Below are 7,448 nucleotides of genomic sequence, written 5' to 3'. Positions count from 1 at the left end.
TTCAATCAAAATTACCGTTTTTGTTTTTTTTGTTGTTGTTGTCTTTTGTTTTTTTACAGATACACCAGGTCCTCAAAGTGCCCTGACATGCTGCCATTAGCAACACCAATAACCTGAGAAGTGGTGCTGTTTTTGCAATTAGGCGATTACTTGCTCATCTAACAGACTTTTTCTTTATCGACTTCCTTACATGTTTGTCAATTTCAGGAATCCCTGAAAAGCTTCTTTTTACCACATTCTCCCTTTTTAAATTGAACCAGAAATGAAGTTCAACTGAACAAATATTTATTACTTAGACCCAGAGTGGACTAGAAATTACAAGTGGAGTCAACAATGTGCCTACTCGGAACTTTTTGTCTCTGGGGAGTCAGCTGGATATACAGAAAAAGTAGAGTATTATAGAAAGACCAAGGTCGGGCTTCTAACAGGGCCTGGGGAATGGAGAGGAACGGGGTGGGAGCTGGGAGGGAAAGAGAAGAAACCTGTACTACAGAAACTAGCCAAGAGACTTCCGGCATCAACATGGCAAGTAAGCAATACTAACATATCCCCCTCTGCAACCCTTATACATGAGGGACATGTCCACTTTCTCACCTCTGATTTTCTCCCTAACTCTCCACTGACTCTACTCTAGTTTGAGGTCTTTAGTACCTTTGATCTTACTAAATCCAGTGTTTGTCCTAAGCACTCATCTTTCTAAATCCCTTGGCAGCATTTGACACAATTTTTCACACTATTTTTTTTTTTAAGGCAGAGTTTCTCTCTGTTGCCCAAGCTTGAGTGCAGTGGTGCAATCATAGCTAACAGCAGCCTCAAATTTCTAGGCTCAAATTGCCTCAGCCTCCCAAGTAGCTGGGACCACAGTTGTGTGCCACCACACCTGGCCAATTTTTTTTTATTTTATTTTTTTGTAGACATGGGTTATCCCTATATTGCCTAGGCTGGTCTGGAAATCCTGGGCTCAAGTGGTCCTCCTGCCTTAGCCTCCCAAAGTATTGGGATGACAGATGTGAACCACCTCACCCAGCGCTCCCTCCTTCTTGAATTGATTCTTTATTTGTGTTCCCCAGCACTAACAGCTCCTCAGTCTACTGGCTCCTTTCCCTATTCACTGTCTCCTAAATATTGGAATACCTCACAGCTCAGTCTTTGACCCTCTTCCCCTTTCTAAGTATTTCCTCAGTGATATTTACCCATCCATAGTTTTAAATATACCCACTAAAGGGACAACTCCCAAGTAAATATTTTCAGCTCTGATTTTTCCCTTGAGCTGAATCAACACTTGACACTTGGGTATCTAATAAGCATCTCAGATTTAACATGTCCAAAACAGCTCTAGATTTCTCCCCTCAAACCTACTCCTCCCACAGTCTTCTCCCTCTTGGCAAATGCTGTCATTACCCCTCCAGAAGCTCAGATCAAAAGCTTGGAATCCTCAACTCTTCCTTTTTCCCCTCCCACCATACTTATGATCCATCAGCAAATCGTGTTGGTGCCACCTTCAAAATATGTCCCAAATCTGACTATTCCTCACCACCCTGATCCCCCAATATCCTGGACACCCTTGCCTGGATCACTGCAGTATCCACCTGACCCTTCTCCACACTTGCCTCTCTTTTCACACAGAGTAATCTAAATGGCACCGTCCTGCCCACAAACCTCGAAGGCTTCCCATTATCCTTGAAACAAAATACACTCTTTATCATGGCCTAGAAAATCCTACATGACCTGGATCCTGACTATGTTTGCAACATTCTTTCCTACCATTCTACCCCTGACCTCTGAGCTCCAACCATACTGACTTTCTGCCCATCCCTTACCCCTACCTCCGTGCTTTTGCACTTGTTCATGCGTCTGCTTGGAAGGTTCTTTTCTCTCTCATTTCATTCAGGTCTCTGCTCAAAACCTCACCTCTTGGTAAAGACCTTCCCTGACTACCGTCTCTAACATAAGATACCATCTCCACATACCCCATAAATTTCTATCATCTGACCTACTTTATCTTCATGATTGATATGGTTTGGATTTGTGTCCTTGCCCAAATCTCATGTCAAATTGTAATCTCCAATGTTGGAGGAGAGGCCTGGTGGGAGGTGATTTGATCATGGGTGCAGACTTCCCTGTTGTTGTTCTCATGATACTGAGTGAGTTCTCATGATATTTGGTTGTTTAAAAGTGTGTAGCACCTTCCCCTGCACTCTCTTCCTCCTTCTCCGGACATGTAAGATGTGACTGCTTCCCCTTTGCCTTCCACCATGATTGTAAGTTTCCGGAGGCCTCCCCAGTCATGCTTCTTGTACAGCTTGTGGAACTCTTGAGTCAACTAAACCTCTTTTCTTTATAAATTACGCAGTCTCAGATAGTTCTTTATAACAATGCAAGAATGAACTAATACAATGATACAATGACATTGTATCATGTACCCATTTATTAATATGTTGTATATGTCTGCTACTGAAATGTAAGCTCCATGATAACAGAAACTGTCTTGTCACCACCATATCATCAGCCCTATCACAGTGTCTGGCACCTACAAGGCACTCTATGAATACATTTTGAATAAATTAAAAGAAAAAGAAGTAAATACCTATATAACCCTGTCTAAAAACAGGAAAAGAAACATCAAAGAGCCAGAAACAGTGAGAGCAGAGAGGCCACAGTAGCCATAGCCTAAATAAGAAGCAGTCGGAGAGGGTGGCCAGAAGCAAAGAATTCACAGAAAAGGAATGACAACAGCCAATAAAGGCAAGAAAAGGTGCTAAATCTCAAATGTAAATGGAGAAATGTGAATTTGCCCAACATACCATTTCTCACTCATCACATTGGAAAAATTAACAAAGTTTGATAGTATTAACTGTTGCTAAAGATGGAAGAAAATGTCCTTTCATATGATGCTGGTATGAGTGTAACTAGGTAGAGCCACTTTGAAGGGCAATTTTGCAGTGTCTACAAAACCTGAAAATGCACCCCCAATAACCCAATAGTTTCATTTATATGCTAGATAAACATTAACACAGTTGGACAATGATGCATATATAAGAATGCTTCGGTAAGCATATAAATTTAAATTTCTAATTTAAAAAATTAGAAACGAATATCCTCAGCACAGAAATGAATAAAATCCCCATTATCAAGAATATACTTTCATTGATCATTTCTTTTTTAAAATCTGGCCTATTGAGTCAAAGGGATCATTTCTATAGGTCATTTCTGGAGAAGTTTCTCTGAATGTGTAAAGAACTAAAAAATAAGAATAAACTTAAAAAATGTAAAAACCCATTGTCTAGCCATACAATGGAACAGTGTGTAGTAGTTATAAGGCATAAAGTACATCTATACATGGTAATATGGACCTCCATATTACCAAGACATATGTCTTTCCAAGACATACTTTTAAGTGAAACAGGCAATTTGCAGAATGATTCAATATATTATTTCTATTAAAAATATATATGCACAGTATGATCATTTGTCTTCCAAAGAGATAATCTATTTTTATGTTAGAGAGTACAAAAGGAGGTGGATTGTCAAAGGAGACCTCACCTTTCTCTGTAACACTTTACTCTTTCACAGGTAATACATGAATATATGTGTGTATTTTTTTTTAGTATAAGGAAATTAACTGAGAAAATTGGAATAGGGTTGGTCTTTGGAGCAGAGCTAACAGCAAGAAACCACGAAATAGTTCAGCATGTGCAAAGAACAAATAGGTCTATATTGTTGGAGCATAAAAATTGAAGTAAGGAGTGGCAGAAATTGAGACTGGAGAGGCTGTCTGAGCCAGACTGTGGATGGCCTTGTGTGCCAGCCTAAGGCTTATGGACTTTATCCAATGATTCCACACCATTCATCCATGTCTCTAATATAAATCACAGCTCGGAGAATGATGAGAAGTTTGTCAGTAGCTTATCCATTTTTAAAAATACATCTTTGTTTGTTTGTTTGTTTTGTTTGTTTGAGAGAGTCTCGCTCTGTCACCCAGGCTGGAATGCAGTGGTGTGATCTCAGCTCACTGCAACCTCTGCCTCCCACATTCAAGTGATTCTTGTGCCTCAGCCTCCCAAGTAGCTGGGACTACAGACACAAGCCAACATGCCTGGCTAATTTTTTGTATTTTTAGTAGAGACAAGGTTTCACCATTTTGGCCAGGCTGGTCCCAAACTCCTGGCCTCAAGTGATCCACCCGCCTCAGCCACCCAAAGTGCTGGGATTACAGGTGTGAGCCACTGCTCCTGGCCTAAAATACATCTTAAACCATTGAGTTCTCTTGTAGCCTTGCGAAACAGTCATTATTTATAAGTCCCATTCACAATTTATAAAACTTGCCCCACTAAAGCCATATTATTTTAAACATCATAAAAAACAACAGACTAACTATCATATGTAATAAATTACTCATGATCTACTTCTTTGGAATCTTGGGATTAAAAAATTAAATGGAAAGAAAGACTGATGGTTAATTATAAAGATACTGTCACCGGGATCAGTGGCTCACACCTGTAATCTCAGCACTTTGGGAGGCCAAGGTGGGCAGATCATTTGAGGTCAGGAGTTTGGGACCAGCCTGGCCAACATGGTGAAACCATATCTCTACTAAAAATACAAAAATTAGCTGGGCGTGGTGGTGGGAGCCTGTAATCCAGCTCCTCAGGAGGCTGAGGCAGGGGAATTGTTTGAGCCTGGGAGGTGGAGCTTGCAGTGAGCAGAAATTTTGCCATTGCACTCCAGCCTGGGCAACAGACAGGGCAAGACTCTGTCTCAAAATAAATAAACAAATAAAATAAATAAATAAAGATATTGTCAGGCAAGGCATGGTAGCTCACTCACTCCTGTAATCCCAGCACTTTGGGAGGCCAAGGTGGGCAGATCACTTGAGGTCAGGAGCTCAAGACCAGCCTGAACAACACGGTGAAACCCTATCTACTAAAATATACAAAAGTAGCTAAGTGTGGTGGCATACACCTGTAGTCCTGCTACTTGGGAGGCTGAGGCAGGAGAATTGTTTGAGGCCGGGAGGTGGAGGTTGCAGTGAGCAGAGATTGGCCACTGTACTCCAGCCTGGGTGACAGAGTACTGACTTGGTCCCAAAAAAGAAAGAAGAAAAGAAAAAGAAAAAGATATTGTCAACCTGCATATTTAACTGCTTTACAAGTGACAGCATTCAGTCCACTAGTCAGCACCTCATTAATTCATCAAATATTTGTTGAGTTCAACTGTGTTAGGTGCCGAGGCTGGATGATAAGAAAAGACAATCCCCACTCTCATGGAGCTTACAATGTAAGGGAAATAGATATTAGTTGAATTACTGCAACAGAGAAATGTAAAAATGCAACACCAATAAGTTTTATAAAGGAGTGGCCCATGCTGGCTGAAGCACATAATGAGGGAATATGACTTAGGGAGGTTAGGGAAAGTTTTGCTGGGGAAGGGGCCATTGAGGTTTAAAGGAAGAAAAGGAAAAACTTAGAGAAGTGGCAGTGGGTACGGAAGTTAATTATTGACAGGTGGAAAAGTGTATGCAAAGGTCCTGTGGCTGAAAATGCACAATGCTGATATGTTAATAGACCCTTAAAAACACAGTTTCTAGGCCAGGCACAGGGCTCATGGCTGTGATTCCCTCACTTTGGGAGGCCTAAGCCAGCAAATCACCTGAGGTCAGGAGTTGGAGACTAGCCTGGCCAACATGGTGAAACCCCGTCTCTACTAAAAACACAAAAATTAGCTGGGTGTGGTGGTGGGTGCCTGTAATCCCAGTTACTTGGGAGGCTGAGGCAGGAGAATCGCTTGAGCCTGGGAGGTGGAGGTTGCAGTGAGACAAAACTGCACCACTGAGGTGATAGAGTAAGACTCCATCTCAAAAAACAGAACAAAACGCAGTTCCTAAAAAAAACTTTTTAAAATTTCTTGCTGTTCTCTAATTTATTGACCTGGAGGAAGATGGAAAGAATATAAATGGAGCACATACCTGAACACTTGACCTTGACATTTTGCCCCACATAATGCTATTTTAGTGGCAGACAAATCTCTAAATCCATTCTGTTTGAAGATGACATTCTTAAAATTGAGACTGCATCTTCTCTTAGAGTGCCTAGTCTTTAGTCACTTAATAAAGTACCACAAATAGTCAAATTAGTAGGCACTAAGAAAGAAGAGCTGTGTATTCACAACATAAGAAAATTCTAATTAGAAAAATGTCAAAGCATTTCTTTAGCCCCACATAAAAGAAACAAGCAGTTGATTGCTGAAATTCATACCTTATTGTATCTTTTTTGACATCACTAGAAGCTGTGTATCTACAAGAGGAAAAGTTTGTTCCCAACTCCTGAACCAAAATTTGTCAATGCCTTCAGCAATGACTTCCTAAAATGTTTTTGACTGCAACCCACATTAAGAAATCTATTTCAACTGTGACTTGCCACAAACAGACATATAGAAAGATATATAAATCAAACAAGTTTTGTCTTTCAAATAGAACAACTGGGCCAGGCATGGTGGCTCACGCCTGTAATCCCAGCACTTTGTAATCCTAGCACTTTGGAAGGCTGAGGCAGGCAGATCACCAGAGCTCAGGATTTCATGACCATCCTGGCCGACATGGTGAAACCCCGTCTCTACTAAAAATACAAAAATTAGGCAGGCGTGGTGGCATGCACCGGTAATCCCAGCTACTCAGGAAGCTGAGGTGGGAGAATAGCATGAACCTGGGAGGTGGAGGTTTCAGTGAGCCAAGATCGCACCACTGCATCCAGACTCCATCTCAAAAACAAAAACAAACAAACAGAAAAAAACAAAACAAAAACCTGTAAAAAGATTTTTAAGAAGAGTCAATCTGGGAAAGTGGAATACAGATTAGATATTACATTAAATCACATAATAATTGTTAATTTTAAAAAATGGGGTCTCACTCTGTTGCCCAGGCTAGAGTACAGTGGGAGGATCATGGCTCACTGCAATCTCAAACTCCTAGGCTCATGCAATCCTCCTGCCTCAGCCTCCTGAGAGCCAGGACTCCAGGCATGTGCCACCAAGCCTGTGAATTTTTAAAATCTTTTTGTAGAGACAGGGTCTCACTATGTTGCCCAGGGTGGCCTCAGACTCCTGGCCTCAAGCAATCCTCCCAAAGTGCTGGGATTACACGTGTGAGCCACTGCACACCTGGCCTATTATTTTCACTAGTGATCATAATCATTACACTGTGGTTATTTTTTTTAAATGTTTATACTTTTTAAAGATACATACAAAGTCTATGGTGAAAAATGATTTCATACTTGGGATTGCCTTTAAAATATATTTCATAAAAGAAAAAAATAACAAGCTAATGTGAAAAAGCTAATGTGGGAAAAATTTAGTTATTTGATCTGGGCGATGGATACGTGGGAGTTCATTAAACTAGTCTCTCTAATTCTGTATATGCTTGAAATTTTTATAATATAAAATTAAGTTCGGCC

The sequence above is a fragment of the Colobus angolensis genome, unplaced genomic scaffold, assembly GCF_000951035.1.
Source record: "Colobus angolensis palliatus isolate OR3802 unplaced genomic scaffold, Cang.pa_1.0 Scaffold26, whole genome shotgun sequence".
Taxonomy (NCBI): domain Eukaryota; kingdom Metazoa; phylum Chordata; class Mammalia; order Primates; family Cercopithecidae; genus Colobus; species Colobus angolensis.
This window is presented reverse-complemented; position numbering follows the sequence as displayed.